Source organism: Hyla sarda, unplaced genomic scaffold (assembly GCF_029499605.1).
Source record: "Hyla sarda isolate aHylSar1 unplaced genomic scaffold, aHylSar1.hap1 scaffold_276, whole genome shotgun sequence".
In the NCBI taxonomy this organism is placed as follows: Eukaryota; Metazoa; Chordata; class Amphibia; order Anura; family Hylidae; genus Hyla; species Hyla sarda.
In genome coordinates, this window is record NW_026609461.1 from 277,746 (window position 1) to 297,454 (window position 19,709).

Consider the following 19,709-nt stretch of genomic DNA (forward strand, 5'->3'; position numbering starts at 1 on the left):
TACACTACACATTACTGAGGAATTATATATATATATATACTACACATTACTGAGGATAAATATATATATATATATATATATATATACTACACATTACTGAGGAATTATATATATATATACACTACACATTACTGGGGATAAATACATATATACTACACATTACTGAGGAAATATATATATATATATACTGCACATTACTGAGGAAATATATATATATATATACTACACATTACTGAGGAATTATATATATATATATACTGCACATTACTGAGGAAATATATATATACTACACATTACTGAGGAATTATATATATATACTACACATTACTGAGGAATTATATATATATATACTACACATTATTGAGGATAAATACATATATACACTACACATTACTGAGGAATTATATATATATACTACACATTACTGAGGAATTATATATATATATACTACACATTACTGAGGAATTATATATATATATATACTACACATTACTGAGGAATTATATATATATATATACTACACATTACTGAGGAATTATATATATATACTACACATTACTGAGGAATTATATATATACTACACATTACTGAGGAATTATATATATATATATATATACTACACATTACTGAGGAATTATATATATATATATATACTACACATTACTGAGGAAATATATATATACTACACATTACTGAGGAATTATATAAATATATACTACACATTACTGAGGAATTATATATATATATATACTACACATTACTGAGGAATTATATATATATATATATATACTACACATTACTGAGGAAATATATATATACTACACATTACTGAGGAATTATATATATACTACACATTACTGAGGAATTATATATATATATACACTACACATTACTGAGGAATTATATATATACACTACACATTACTGAGGAATTATATATATATATATACTACACATTACTGAGGAATTATATATATATACTACACATTACTGAGGAATTATATATATATATATATACTACACATCACTGAGGAATTATATATATATACTACACATTACTGAGGAATTATATATATATATACTGCACATTACTGAGGAATTATATATATATACTACACATTACTGAGGAATTATATATATATACTACACATTACTGAGGAATTATATATATACTGCACATTACTGAGGAAATATATATATACACTACACATTACTGAGGAATTATATATATATATATACTACACATTACTGAGGAAATATATATATACACTACACATTACTGAGGAATTATATATATACTACACATTACTGAGGAATTATATATATATACTACACATTACTGAGGAATTATATATATATATACTACACATTACTGAGGAAATATATATATACACTACACATTACTGAGGAATTACATATATACTACACATTACTGAGGAATTATATACATATACTACACATTACTGAGGAATGATATATATACTACACATTACTGAGGAATTATATATATACTACACATTACTGAGGAATTATATATATATACTACACATTACTGGGGAAATATATATATACACTACACATTACTGAGGAATTATATATATATATACTACACATTACTGAGGAAATATATATATACACTACACATTACTGAGGAATTATATATATACTACACATTACTGAGGAATTATATATATACTACACATTACTAAGGAAATATATATATATATATATATATATACACTACACATTACTAAGGAAATATATATATATATATATATATATACTACACATTACTGAGGAATTATATATATATATACTACACATTACTGAGGAAATATATATCTATATACTACACATTACTGGGGAATTATATATATATATATATACTACACATTACTGAGGAATTATATATATATACACTACACATTACTGAGGAATTATATAAATATATACTGCACATTACTGAGGAAATATATATATATACTACACATTACTGAGGAATTATATATATATACTACACATTACTGAGGAATTATATATATATATACTACACATTACTGAGGAATTATATATATATATACTACACATTACTGAGGAATTATATATATATATATATATATATATATATACACTACACATTACTGAGGAATTATATATATATATACTACACATTACTGAGGATAAATACATATATACACTATACATTACTGAGGAAATATATATATACACTACACATTACTGAGGAATTATATATATATATATACTACACATTACTGAGGAAATATATATATATATACTACACATTACTGAGGAAATATATATATATATACTACACATTACTGAGGAATTATATATATACTACACATTACTGAGGAATTATATATATATACTACACATTACTGAGGAATTATATATATATATACTACACATTACTGAGGAATTATATATATACTACACATTACTGAGGAATTATATAAATATATACTGCACATTACTGAGGAAATATATATATATACTACACATTACTGAGGAATTATATATATATATACTACACATTACTGAGGAATTATATATATATATACTACACATTACTGAGGAAATATATATATATATACTACACATTACTGGGGAATTATATATATATATACTACACATTACTGAGGAATTATATATATACACTACACATTACTGAGGAATTATATATATATATACTACACATTACTGAGGATAAATACATATATACACTACACATTACTGAGGAATTATATATACCGTATTTATCGGGGTATACCACACACCGGCCTATAACACGCACCCTCATTTTACCAAGGATATTTGGGTAAAAAAAAGTTTTTTACCCAAATATCCATGGTAAAATGAGGGTGCGTGTGTGCGCGTGTATACCCCGATATACCCCCAGGAAAGGCAGGGGGAGAGAGGCCGTCGCTGCCCGCTTCTCTCCCCCTGCCTTTCCTGGGGTCTAGAGCCGTGCTGCCGGCCCTTCTCTCCCCCTGGCTATCGGCGCCGCTGCCCGTTCTGTCCCCCTGACTATCGGTACCGGCGCCCCATTGCCGGCGCCGATAGCCAGGGGGAGAGAAGGGGCAGCGGCACCCATTGCCGGCGCCGCTGCCCCGTTGCCTCCCCCATCCCCGGTGGCATAATTACCTGGGTCGGGTCCGCGCTGCTCCAGGCCTCCGGCGTGCGTCCCCTTCGTCGTTGCTATGCCCTGCACGGTGCGTCGCATGACGTGAGTGCGCCGCGCCGTGCATAGCAACGACGCAGGGGACGCACGATGGAGGCCTGCAGCAGCGCGAACCCGACCCAGGTAATTATGCCACCGGGGATGGGGGAGGCAACGGGGCAGCGGCGCCGGCAATGGGTGCCGCTGCCCCTTCTCTCCCCCTGGCTATCGGTGCCGATAGTCAGGGGGAGAGAAGGGCCGGCAGCAGGGCTCTAGACCCCAGGAAAGGCAGGGGGAGAGAAGCGGGCAGCGACGGCCTCTCTCCCCCTGCCTTTCCTGGGGGTGTTTCGGGGTATAACACGCACATAGACTTTAGGCTAAAAATTTTAGCCTAAAAAGTGCTTGTTATACGCCGATAAATACGGTATATATACTACACATTACTGGGGAATTATATATATATACTACACATTATTGAGGATAAATACATATATACACTATACATTACTGAGGAATTATATATATATACTACACATTACTGAGGAATTATATATATATATACTACACATTACTGAGGAATTATATATATACTACACATTACTGAGGAATTATATATATATATATATATACACTACACATTACTGAGTAATTATATATATATATACTACACATTACTGGGGAATTATATATACATACTACACATTATTGAGGATAAATACATATATACACTATACATTACTGAGGAATTATATATATACTACACATTACTGAGGAATTATATATATATACTACACATTACTGAGGAATTATATATATATATACTACACATTACTGAGGAATTATATATATACTACACATTACTGAGGAATTATATATATATATATACTACACATTACTGAGGAATTATATATATATATACTACACATTACTGAGGAATTATATATATATATACTACACATTACTGAGGATAAATACATATATACACTATACATTACTGAGGAATTATATATATATACTACACATTACTGAGGAATTATATATACATACTACACATTATTGAGGATAAATACATATATACACTATACATTACTGAGGAATTATATATATATATTACACATTACTGAGGAATTATATATACACTACACATTACTGAGGAATTATATATATATATACTACACATTACTGAGGAATTATATATATATATATACTACACATTACTGAGGAATTATATATATATATACTACACATTACTGAGGAATTATATATATATATATATATATATATATATATACACTACACATTACTGAGGAATTATATATATATATATACTACACATTACTGAGGAATTATATATATACTACACATTACTGAGGAATTATATATATATATATATATATATACTACACATTACTGAGGAATTATATATATATACTACACATTACTGAGGAATTATATATATACTACACATTACTGAGGAATTATATATATACTACACATTACTGAGGAATTATATATATATATACTACACATTACTGAGTAATTATATATATATATACTACACATTACTGGGGAATTATATATACATACTACACATTATTGAGGATAAATACATATATACACTATACATTACTGAGGAATTATATATATATACTACACATTACTGGGGAATTATATATATATATACTACACATTACTGAGGAATTATATATATACACTACACATTACTGAGGAATTATATATATATATACTACACATTACTGAGGAATTATATATATATATATATATATACACTACACATTACTGAGGAATTATATATATATACTACACATTACTGAGGAATTATATATATATATACTACACATTACTGAGGAATTATATATATATATACTACACATTACTGAGGAATTATATATATATATATATATACACTACACATTACTGAGGAATTATATATATATACTACACATTACTGAGGAATTATATATATATATATACTACACATTACTGAGGAATTATATATATATATACTACACATTACTGAGGAAATATATATATATATACTACACATTACTGAGGAATTATATATATATACTACACATTACTGAGGAATTATATATACATACTACACATTATTGAGGATAAATACATATATACACTATACATTACTGAGGAATTATATATATATATATACTACACATTACTGAGGAATTATATATATACTACACATTACTGAGGAATTATATATATATATATATACTACACATTACTGAGGAATTATATATATACTACACATTACTGAGGAATTATATATATATACTACACATTACTGAGGAATTATATATATACTACACATTACTGAGGAATTATATATATATATATACTACACATTACTGAGGAATTATATATATACTACACATTACTGAGGAATTATATATATATACTACACATTACTGAGGAATTATATATATATACTACACATTACTGAGGAATTATATATATATATACTACACATTACTGAGGAATTATATATATACTACACATTACTGAGGAATTATATATATATATATACTACACATTACTGAGGAATTATATATATATATATATACTACACATTACTGAGGAATTATATATATACTACACATTACTGAGGAATTATATATATATATATACTACACATTACTGAGGAATTATATATATATACACTACACATTACTGAGGAATTATATATATACTACACATTACTGAGGAATTATATATATATACTACACATTACTGAGGAATTATATATATATACTACACATTACTGAGGAATTATATATATACTACACATTACTGAGGAAATATATATATATATATATACTACACATCACTGAGGAATTATATATATATACTACACATTACTGAGGAAATATATATATATACTACACATTACTGAGGATAAATACATATATATACTACACATTACTGAGAAATTATATATATACTACACATTACTGGGGAATTATATATATATACTACATATTACTGGGGATAAATACATATACAGTGACCCCTCGACTTATGATGGCCCCGACATATGATCATTTCAACAAATGATGGCCTCTCAGAGCCCATCGTATGTTGAAGGCAGTCTCGACACATGATGCTGCTGTGTCTTGGGGCCATCGTACAAACAGCTATCTGACAGCGCTGACAACTTCACCAACTGACAGATAGTTGTATAATGTCTCCGTGTGCCCCGTTCTGCCTCCTGTTACTCACACGCTGTCCTGATAACTCATACAGGCTTCCACTGTGAGCTCCATGTAAGCCCCGCCCCCCAGTGCAGCCATAGCCAATAGCCTTGTGCATCTTGCTGCAGGCATCCAATGAGCTGCTCCCCTTCCTTTCCTATAGAGCTGTAGTCGGCAGGATGGTAATGGAGGACATTCTGTCCCCCCTGAAGGTAATTAAAGAACTGTACAGTCCTGTATACAATGTCACACATCACATACAATACATATACACACTATACACCCCATACATCATTGTTTCCCTATCAGTGTGCCTCCAGCTGTTGCTAAACTATAACTCCCAGCATGCCCAGACAGTGAATGGCTGTACATGCATGCTGGGAGTTGTAGTTGTGCAACAGCTGGAGGCACCCTGGTTTGTTAAACACTCCCCATACACTCCACATACAATGGTCATCCCAGAACCAATTAGCAGTTTCCCATAGAGATATGTACTCGACATATGATGGTTTCAACATATGATGGTTCTCCTGGAACCAATTAATATCATATGTTGAGGGACCACTGTATACACTACACATTACTGAGGAATTATATATATATATATATATACTACACATTACTGAGGAATTATATATATATACTGCACATTACTGAGGAATTATATATATATATACTACACATTACTGGGGATAAATATACATATATACACTACACATTACTGAGGAATTATATATATATATATATATATACTACACATCACTGAGGAATTATATATATATACTACACATTACTGAGGAATTATATATATATATATATATATATATACTACACATCACTGAGGAATTATATATATATATACTACACATTACTGAGGAATTATATATATATATATACTACACATTACTGAGGAATTATATATATACTACACATTACTGAGGAATTATATATATATATACACTACACATTACTGAGGAATTATATATATATATATATACTACACATTACTGAGGAATTATATATATATATACTACACATTACTGAGGAATTATATATATATACACTACACATTACTGAGGAATTATATATATATATATACTACACATTACTGAGGAATTATATATATATATATACTACACATTACTGAGGAATTATATATATATATATACTACACATTACTGAGGAATTATATATATATATATACTACACATTACTGAGGAATTATATATATATATATATATACTACACATTACTGAGGAATTATATATATATATATACTACACATTACTGAGGAATTATATATATATACTACACATTACTGGGGATAAATATACATATATACACTACACATTACTGAGGAATTATATATATATATACTACACATCACTGAGGAATTATATATATATATACTACACATTACTGAGGAATTATATATATATATATATACTACACATCACTGAGGAATTATATATATATATACTACACATTACTGAGGAATTATATATATATACTACACATTACTGGGGATAAATATACATATATACACTACACATTACTGAGGAATTATATATATATATATACACTACACATTACTGAGGAATTATATATATATATACTACACATTACTGAGGAATTATATATATATATATACTACACATCTGTCACGATGCCGGCTGGCAGGTAGTGGATCCTCTGTGCCAGAGAGGGATTGGCGTGGACCGTGCTAGTGGACCGGTTCTAAGCCACTACTGGTTTTCACCAGAGCCCGCCGCAAAGCGGGATGGTCTTGCTGCGGCGGTAGTGACCAGGTCGTATCCACTAGCAACGGCTCACCTCTCTGGCTGCTGAAGATAGGCGCGGTACAAGGGAGTAGACAGAAGCAAGGTCGGACGTAGCAGAAGGTCGGGGCAGGCAGCAAGGATCGTAGTCAGGGGCAACGGCAGAAGGTCTGGAAGCACAGGCAAGGAACACACAAGGAACGCTTTCACTGGCACTAAGGCAACAAGATCCGGCAAGGGAGTGCAGGGGAAGTGAGGTGATATAGGGAAGTGCACAGGTGAACACACTAATTGGAACCACTGCGCCAATCAGCGGCGCAGTGGCCCTTTAAATCGCAGAGACCCGGCGCGCGCGCGCCCTAGGGAGCGGGGCCGCGCGCGCCGGGACAGAACAGACGGAGAGTGAGTCAGGTAGGGGAGCCGGGGTGCGCATCGCGAGCGGGCGCTACCCGTATCGCGAATCGCACCCCGGCTGGCAGCGGAATCGCAGCGCCCCGGGTCAGAGGACGTGACCGGAGCGCTGCCGCGGGGAGAGTGAAGCGAGCGCTCCGGGGAGGAGCGGGGACCCGGAGCGCTCGGCGTAACAGTACCCCCCCCCCTTGGGTCTCCCCCTCTTCTTAGAGCCTGAGAACCTGAGGAGCAGACTTTTGTCTAGGATGTTGTCCTCAGGTTCCCAGGATCTCTCTTCAGGACCACAACCCTCCCAGTCCACTAAAAAAAAATTTTTTCCTCTGACCTTTTTGGCAGCTAAAATTTCTTTGACCGAGAAGATGTCCGAGGAGCCGGAAACAGGAGTGGGAGGAACAGATTTGGGAGAAAAACGGTTGAGGATGAGTGGTTTGAGAAGAGAGACGTGAAAGGCATTAGGGATACGAAGAGAGGGAGGAAGAAGAAGTTTATAAGAGACAGGATTAATTTGACACAAAATTTTGAAAGGACCAAGATAGCGTGGTCCCAACTTGTAGCTAGGGACACGGAAGCGGACATATTTAGCGGAGAGCCATACCTTGTCTCCAGGGGAAAAAACGGGGGGAGCTCTTCTTTTCTTATCCGCGAACTTCTTCATGCGTGATGAAGCCTGTAAAAGAGAATTTTGGGTCTCTCTCCATATGATGGAAAGGTCACGAGAAATTTCATCCACAGCGGGCAGACCAGAGGGCAAGGGAGTAGGGAGGGGGGGAAGAGGGTGACGGCCGTACACCACGAAAAATGGGGATTTGGAGGAAGACTCAGAGACCCTGAAGTTATACGAGAATTCGGCCCATGGGAGGAGATCTGCCCAGTCATCCTGGCGGGAGGAAACAAAATGTCGCAAATAATCACCCAAGATCTGGTTAATCCTTTCTACTTGTCCATTGGACTGGGGATGATATGCAGAAGAAAAATTTAATTTAATCTTGAGTTGTTTACAGAGAGCCCTCCAGAATTTAGACACGAATTGGACGCCTCTATCCGAGACAATCTGCGTAGGCAACCCGTGAAGACGAAAAATGTGTACAAAAAATTGTTTAGCCAACTGAGGCGCAGAAGGAAGACCAGGAAGAGGGATGAAATGTGCCATTTTGGAGAATCGATCAACGACCACCCAAATAACAGTGTTGCCACGGGAAGGGGGTAAATCAGTAATAAAATCCATACCAATCAGAGACCAAGGCTGTTCGGGGACAGGCAGAGGATGAAGAAAACCAGCGGGCTTCTGGCGAGGAGTCTTATCCCGGGCACAGATAGTGCAGGCTCGCACAAAGTCCACAACATCCGTCTCCAGAGTCGGCCACCAATAGAAGCGGGAGATGAGTTGCACAGATTTCTTGATACCCGCATGACCTGCGAGATGGGAGGAGTGACCCCATTTGAGGATTCCGAGGCGTTGGCGAGGAGAAACAAAGGTCTTTCCTGGAGGAGTCTGCCTGATGGAGGCAGGAGAAGTGGAGATCAGGCAGTCAGGTGGAATGATGTGTTGCGGAGAGAGTTCAACTTCTGAGGCATCCGAGGAACGAGAGAGAGCATCGGCCCTAATGTTCTTATCGGCAGGACGAAAGTGAATCTCAAAATTAAATCGGGCAAAGAACAGAGACCACCGGGCCTGGCGAGGATTCAGCCGTTGGGCAGACTGGAGGTAGGAGAGGTTCTTGTGGTCGGTGTAGATAATAACAGGAGAACTTGATCCCTCCAGCAGATGCCTCCATTCCTCAAGTGCTAATTTAATGGCTAGAAGCTCTCGATCCCCGATGGAGTAGTTCCTCTCCGCTGGAGAGAAGGTCCTAGAGAAAAAACCACAAGTGACAGCATGCCCGGAAGAATTTTTTTGTAGAAGAACAGCTCCAGCTCCCACTGAGGAGGCATCAACCTCCAATAGGAAGGGTTTGGAAGGGTCAGGTCTGGAGAGGACGGGAGCCGAAGAAAAGGCAGACTTGAGTCGTTTAAAGGCGTCTTCTGCTTGAGGAGGCCAGGACTTGGGATCAGCATTTTTTTTGGTTAAAGCCACGATAGGAGCCACAATGGTAGAAAAATGTGGAATAAATTGCCTGTAATAATTGGCGAACCCCAAAAAGCGTTGGATAGCACGGAGTCCGGAGGGGCGTGGCCAATCTAAGACGGCAGAGAGTTTGTCTGGATCCATCTGTAGTCCCTGGCCAGAGACCAAATATCCTAGAAAAGGAAGAGATTGGCATTCAAACAGACATTTCTCAATTTTGGCATAGAGTTGGTTGTCACGAAGTCTCTGAAGAACCATACGGACATGCTGGCGGTGTTCTTCTAGATTGGCAGAAAAAATTAGGATATCGTCCAGATATACAACAACACAGGAGTATAACAGATCACGAAAAATTTCATTGACAAAGTCTTGGAAGACGGCAGGGGCGTTGCACAGTCCAAAGGGCATGACCAGATACTCAAAGTGTCCATCTCTGGTGTTAAATGCCGTTTTCCACTCGTCCCCCTCTCTGATGCGGATGAGGTTATAGGCGCCTCTTAAGTCCAATTTAGTGAAGATGTGGGCACCTTGGAGGCGATCAAAGAGTTCAGAGATGAGGGGTAAGGGGTAGCGGTTCTTAACCGTGATTTTATTAAGACCGCGGTAGTCAATGCAAGGACGTAGGGAGCCATCTTTTTTTGACACAAAGAAAAATCCGGCTCCGGCAGGAGAGGAGGATTTACGGATAAAGCCCTTTTTTAGATTCTCCTGGACGTATTCGGACATGGCAAGAGTCTCTGGGGCAGAGAGAGGATAAATTCTGCCCCGGGGTGGAGTAGTGCCCGGGAGGAGGTCGATAGGGCAATCATAAGGCCTGTGAGGAGGTAGAGTCTCAGCTTGTTTTTTGCAGAAAACATCCGCGAAGTCCATATAGGCCTTAGGGAGACCGGTTACTGGAGGAACCACAGAGTTACGGCAAGGGTTACTGGGAACCGGTTTTAGACAGTTCTTGGAACAAGAGGACCCCCAACACTTGATCTCCCCAGTGGACCAATCCAGGGTAGGGGAATGAAGTTGAAGCCAGGGAAGTCCAAGGAGAATTTCCGAGGTGCAATTGGGGAGGACCAAAAGTTCAATCCTCTCATGATGAGATCCGATGCTCATAAGAAGGGGCTCCGTGCGGAAACGTATGGTACAGTCCAATCTTTCATTATTTACACAATTGATGTAGAGGGGTCTGGCGAGACTGGTCACCGGGATGTTGAACTTGTTGACGAGAGAGGCCAAAATAAAATTTCCTGCAGATCCAGAGTCCAAGAAGGCCACTGTAGAGAAGGAGAAGGCAGAGGCAGACATCCGCACAGGCACAGTAAGACGTGGAGAAGCAGAGTAGACATCAAGGACTGTCTCACCTTTGTGCGGAGTCAGCGTACGTCTTTCCAGGCGGGGAGGACGGATAGGACAATCTCTCAGGAAGTGTTCGGTACTGGCACAGTACAGGCAGAGGTTCTCCATACGGCGTCGTGTCCTCTCTTGAGGTGTCAGGCGAGACCGGTCGACCTGCATAGCCTCCACGGCGGGAGGCACAGGAACAGATTGCAGGGGACCAGAGGAGAGAGGAGCCGAGGAGAAGAAACGCCTCGTGCGAACAGAGTCCATATCTTGGCGGAGTTCCTGACGCCTTTCGGAAAAACGCATGTCAATGCGAGTGGCTAGGTGAATAAGTTCATGTAGATTAGCAGGAATTTCTCGTGCGGCCAGAACATCTTTAATGTTGCTGGATAGGCCTTTTTTGAAGGTCGCGCAGAGGGCCTCATTATTCCAGGACAATTCTGAAGCAAGAGTACGGAATTGTACGGCATACTCGCCAACGGAAGAATTACCCTGGACCAGGTTCAACAGGGCAGTCTCAGCAGAAGAGGCTCGGGCAGGTTCCTCAAAGACACTTCGGATTTCCGAGAAGAAGGAGTGTACAGAGGCAGTGACGGGGTCATTGCGGTCCCAGAGCGGTGTGGCCCATGACAGGGCTTTTCCGGACAGAAGGCTGACTACGAAAGCCACCTTAGACCTTTCAGTGGGAAACAGGTCCGACATCATCTCCAGATGCAGGGAACATTGGGAAAGAAAGCCACGGCAAAACTTAGAGTCCCCATCAAATTTATCCGGCAAGGATAAGCGTATCCCAGGAGCGGCCACTCGCTGCGGAGGAGGTGCAGGAGCTGGCGGAGGAGATGACTGCTGAAGCTGTGGTAGTAACTGTTGTAGCATAACGGTCAGTTGAGACAGCTGTTGGCCTTGTTGCGCTATCTGTTGTGACTGCTGGGCGACCACCGTGGTGAGGTCAGCGACAACTGGCAGAGGAACTTCAGCGGGATCCATGGCCGGATCTACTGTCACGATGCCGGCTGGCAGGTAGTGGATCCTCTGTGCCAGAGAGGGATTGGCGTGGACCGTGCTAGTGGACCGGTTCTAAGCCACTACTGGTTTTCACCAGAGCCCGCCGCAAAGCGGGATGGTCTTGCTGCGGCGGTAGTGACCAGGTCGTATCCACTAGCAACGGCTCACCTCTCTGGCTGCTGAAGATAGGCGCGGTACAAGGGAGTAGACAGAAGCAAGGTCGGACGTAGCAGAAGGTCGGGGCAGGCAGCAAGGATCGTAGTCAGGGGCAACGGCAGAAGGTCTGGAAGCACAGGCAAGGAACACACAAGGAACGCTTTCACTGGCACTAAGGCAACAAGATCCGGCAAGGGAGTGCAGGGGAAGTGAGGTGATATAGGGAAGTGCACAGGTGAACACACTAATTGGAACCACTGCGCCAATCAGCGGCGCAGTGGCCCTTTAAATTGCAGAGACCCGGCGCGCGCGCGCCCTAGGGAGCGGGGCCGCGCGCGCCGGGACAGAACAGACGGAGAGTGAGTCAGGTAGGGGAGCCGGGGTGCGCATCGCGAGCGGGCGCTACCCGTATCGCGAATCGCACCCCGGCTGGCAGCGGAATCGCAGCGCCCCGGGTCAGAGGACGTGACCGGAGCGCTGCCGCGGGGAGAGTGAAGCGAGCGCTCCGGGGAGGAGCGGGGACCCGGAGCGCTCGGCGTAACAACATCACTGAGGAATTATATATATATACTACACATTACTGAGGAATTATATATATATACTACACATTACTGAGGAATTATATATATATACTACACATTACTGGGGATAAATATACATATATACACTACACATTACTGAGGAATTATATATATATATATATATACTACACATCACTGAGGAATTATATATATATATACTACACATTACTGAGGAATTATATATATATATATATACTACACATTACTGAGGAATTATATATATATATACTACACATTACTGAGGAATTATATATATATATACTACACATTACTGGGGATAAATACATATATACTACACATTACTGAGGAATTATATATATATATATACTACACATCACTGAGGAATTATATATATATATACTACACATTACTGAGGAATTATATATATATATATACTACACATTACTGAGGAATTATATATATATACTACACATTACTGAGGAATTATATATATATATATACTACACATCACTGAGGAATTATATATATATATATATATATACTACACATTACTGGGGATAAATATACATATATACACTACACATCACTGAGGAATTATATATATATATATACTACACATTACTGGGGATAAATATACATATATACACTACACATTACTGAGGAATTATATATATACTACACATTACTGAGGAATTATATATATATACTACACATTACTGGGGATAAATATACATATATACACTACACATTACTGAGGAATTATATATATATATATATACTACACATCACTGAGGAATTATATATATATATACTACACATTACTGGGGATAAATATACATATATACACTACACATTACTGAGGAATTATATATATATATATATACTACACATCACTGAGGAATTATATATATATATACTACACATTACTGAGGAATTATATATATATACTACACATTACTGAGGAATTATATATATATATATATACTACACATCACTGAGGAATTATATATATATATACTACACATTACTGGGGATAAATATACATATATACACTACACATTACTGAGGAATTATATATATACTACACATTACTGAGGAATTATATATATATACTACACATTACTGAGGAAATATATATATATATACTACACATCACTGAGGAATTATATATATATATATACTACACATTACTGAGGAATTATATATATATACTACACATCACTGAGGAATTATATATATATACTACACATCACTGAGGAATTATATATATATACTACACATCACTGAGGAATTATATATATATACTACACATTACTGAGGAATTATATATATATATATACTACACATCACTGAGGAATTATATATATATACTACACATTACTGAGGAATTATATATATATATACTACACATCACTGAGGAATTATATATATACACTACACATTACTGAGGAAATATATATATATACTACACATTACTGAGGAATTATATATATATATATATATATATATATATATATATACACTACACATTACTGAGGAATTATATATATATATATACTGCACATTACTGAGGAATTATATATATATATATACTACACATTACTGAGGAATTATATATATATACTACACATTACTGAGGAATTATATATATATACTACACATTACTGAGGAATTATATATATATACTACACATTACTGAGGAATTATATATATATACTACACATTACTGGGGAATTATATATATATACTACACATTACTGAGGAATTATATATATATACTACACATTACTGGGGAATTATATATATATATACTACACATTACTGAGGAATTATATATATATACTACACATTACTGGGGAATTATATATATATATATATATATATATATATACTACACATTACTGAGGAATTATATATATATACTACACATTACTGAGTAATTATATATATATATACTACACATTACTGAGGAATTATATATATATACTACACATTACTGAGGAATTATATATATATATATACTACACATTACTGAGGAATTATATATATACACTACACATTACTGAGGAATTATATATACTAGACATTACTGGGGAATTATATATATATACTACACATTACTGGGGAATTATATATATATATATATATATATACTACACATTACTGAGGAATTATATATATATACTACACATTACTGAGGAATTATATATATATATACTACACATTACTGGGGAATTATATATATATACTACACATTACTGAGGAATTATATATATATACTACACATTACTGAGGAATTATATATATACACTACACATTACTGAGGAATTATATATATATATACTACACATTACTGGGGAATTATATATATATACTACACATTACTGAGGAATTATATATATATATACTACACATTACTGGGGAATTATATATATATACTACACATTACTGAGGAATTATATATACTAGACATTACTGGGGAATTATATATATATACTACACATTACTGAGGAATTATATATATATACTACACATTACTGGGGAATTATATATATATATACTACACATTACTGAGGAATTATATATATATATACTACACATTACTGGGGAATTATATATATATATATATATATACTACACATTACTGAGGAATTATATATATATACTACACATTACTGAGTAATTATATATATATACTACACATTACTGAGGAATTATATATATATACTACACATTACTGAGGAATTATATATATATATATATACTACACATTACTGAGGAATTATATATATACTACACATTACTGAGGAATTATATATATACACTACACATTACTGAGGAATTATATATATATATATATACTACACATTACTGAGGAATTATATATATATACTACACATTACTGGGGATAAATATATATATATACACTATATATTACTGGGGAATTATATATATACTACACATTACTGAGGAATTATATATACCGTATTTATCGGGGTATACCACGCACCGGCCTATAACACGCACCCTCATTTTACCAAGGATATTTGGGTAAAAAAAGTTTTTTACCCAAATATCCATGGTAAAATGAGGGTGCGTGTGTGCGCGTGTATACCCCGATATACCCCCAGGAAAGGCAGGGGGAGAGAGGCCGTCACTGCCCGCTTCTCTCCCCCTGCCTTTCCTGGGGTCTAGAGCGCTGCTGCCGGCCCTTCTCTCCCCCTGGCTATCGGCGCCGGCACCGATAGCCAGGGGGAGAGAAGGGGCAGCGGCACCCATTGCCGGCGCCGCTGCCCCGTTGCCTCCCCCCATCCCCGGTGGCATAATTACCTGGGTCGGGTCCGCGCTGCTGCAGGCCTCCGGCGCGCGTTCCCTGCGTCGTTGCTATGCGCTGCACGGCGCAGCTCATGACGTCAGTGCGCCGCGCCGTGCATAGCAACGACGCAGGGGACGCACGTCGGAGGCCTGCAGCAGCGCGGACCCGACCCAGGTAATTATGCCACCGGGGATGGGGGGAGGCAACGGGGCAGCGGCGCCGGCTATGGGTGCCGCTGCCCCTTCTCTCCCCCTGGCTGTCGGCGCCATTTCTCTCCCCCTGGCTATCGGCGCCGGCAATGGGGCGCCGGCACCGATAGTCAGGGGGACAGAACGGGCAGCGGCGCCGATAGCCAGGGGGAGAGAAGGGCCGGCAGCACGGCTCTAGACCCCAGGAAAGGCAGGGGGAGAGAAGCGGGCAGCGACGGCCTCTCTCCCCCTGCCTTTCCTGGGGGTGTATCGGGGTATAACACGCACATGGACTTTAGGCTAAAAATTTTAGCCTAAAAAGTGCGTGTTATACGCCGATAAATACGGTATACACTACACATTACTGAGGAATTATATATATATACTACACATTACTGGGGATAGATATATATATACTACACATTACTGAGGAATTATATATATATATATATATATATATATATACTACACATTACTGAGGAAATATATACATATATACACTACACATTACTGGGGATAAATATATATATATATATACACTACACATTACTGAGGAATTTTATATATATATATATATATATATATATATATATATATACTACACATTACTGAGGAATTATATATATATATATATATATATATATATATATATATATAGATATATATATACTACACATTACTGAGGAATTATATATATATATACTACACATTACTGAGCAATTATATATACAGTATATATATACTACACATTACTGATGAGACCGGCAGAGTCATATAGAAGACGGGGGATAATTATATATATATATATATCTATCTATATATATATATATATATATAGATATATATATATATATACTACACATTACTGAGGAGACCGGCAGAGTCATAAAGAAGATGGGGGATATATATATATACTACACATTACTGAGGAGACCGGCAGAGTCATATAGAAGATGGGGGAATATATATATATATATATATATATATATATACTACACATTACTGAGGAGACCGGCAGAGTCATATAGAAGATGGGGATTATTATATACTACACATTACTGAGAAGACCGGCAGAGTCATATAGAAGACGGGGATAATTATAGATATATATATATATATATATATATATATATACACACTACACATTACTGAGGAGACCGGCAGAGTCATATAGAAGACGGGGATAATTTTATATATATATATATATATATATATATATATATATATATATATATTACACATTACTGAGGAGACCGGCAGTCATATAGAAGACGGGGGATAATCATATATATATATATATATATATATATATACTACACATTACTGAGGAGACCGGCAGAGTCATATAGAAGACGGGTGTCAGGGTCCGGACTAGCGGCTGGTGAAGACACTGGAGGTGGATCCCCTGTACCAGAGAGGCGATGACGCGGGCCGTACTGGGGAATCGGTTCTAAGCAGTTACTGGTGTTCACCAGAGCCCGCCGCAAAGCAGGATGGACTTGCTGCGCAGTAACTACCAGGTCGTGTTCCCCAGTAGCGACTCGACCTCTCTGGCAGCTGAAACTGGCGCGGTACACAAGGACTAGACAGAGGCGAGGTCAGACGTAGCAGAAGGTCAGGGCAGGCAGCGAGGTTCGTAGTCAGGGGCAACAGCAGAAGGTCAAGGTACACAGGCTTGGGACACACTATAACGCTTTCTCAGGGCACAAGGCAACAAGTTCCGGCGAGGAGAGGAAGGGGAAGTGGGTTTTTATAGGTTAGGGAGTGATTGGGCCAGGCACCAATTAGTGGTGCACTGGCCCTTTAAATTTAAGCAAGTCGGCGCGCGCGCGCCCTAGGGAGCGGGGCCGCGCGCGCCGGGAGGAAGCAGACGGGGGCGAGAGGTGAGTAAGACGGGGCGCAACCCGAGGGCGGACACGAGCCGTGCCTCGGATCGCGTCCCCTCCGGGGACCAGAGAGCAGCGCTCGCGGTCAGCAATGCCGACCGGAGCGCTGCAGCCAGAGGAACGCAGTGAGCGCTCCGGGAAGGCAGCGGGACCCGGAGCGCTCGGCGTGACAGTACACCCCCCCCGCCCCCTTGGGTCTCCTCCTATTCTTGGAACCGAGGAATCTGTAGATGAGTTCTTTGTCTAGAATATTGTCCTCTGGCTCCCAAGACCTCTCTTCGGGACCACCATTCTCCCAATCAACAAGAAAATTTTTTTTTACCTCTGACAATCTTTGAAGCGAGAATCTCTTTAACCGAGAAGACGTCAGAGGAGCCCGAGACAGGAGCAGGAACGGTGACCTTGGGAGAAAAGCGGTTAAGAATGAGAGGCTTGAGAAGGGAAACATGAAAGGAGTTAGGAATACGAAGAGAAGGAGGAAGATGAAGCTTGTAAGAGACAGGGTTGATTTGACCTTTGACCCTAAATGGCCCGAGGTAACGTGGACCCAGCTTGTAGCTAGGGACACAGAACCGAATATATTTGGCAGAGAGCCACACTTTGTCACCAGGGGCAAA

At 37.9% G+C, this 19,709-nt stretch overlaps 1 protein-coding gene across 1 annotated transcript in view; it reads left to right on the forward strand.

The window, feature by feature from the left end:
• The window catches only part of LOC130325822 (alpha-crystallin A chain), a 91,024-nt gene that overhangs the window by 314 nt on the left and 71,001 nt on the right, over positions 1–19,709 (forward strand). The window lies entirely within an intron of this gene.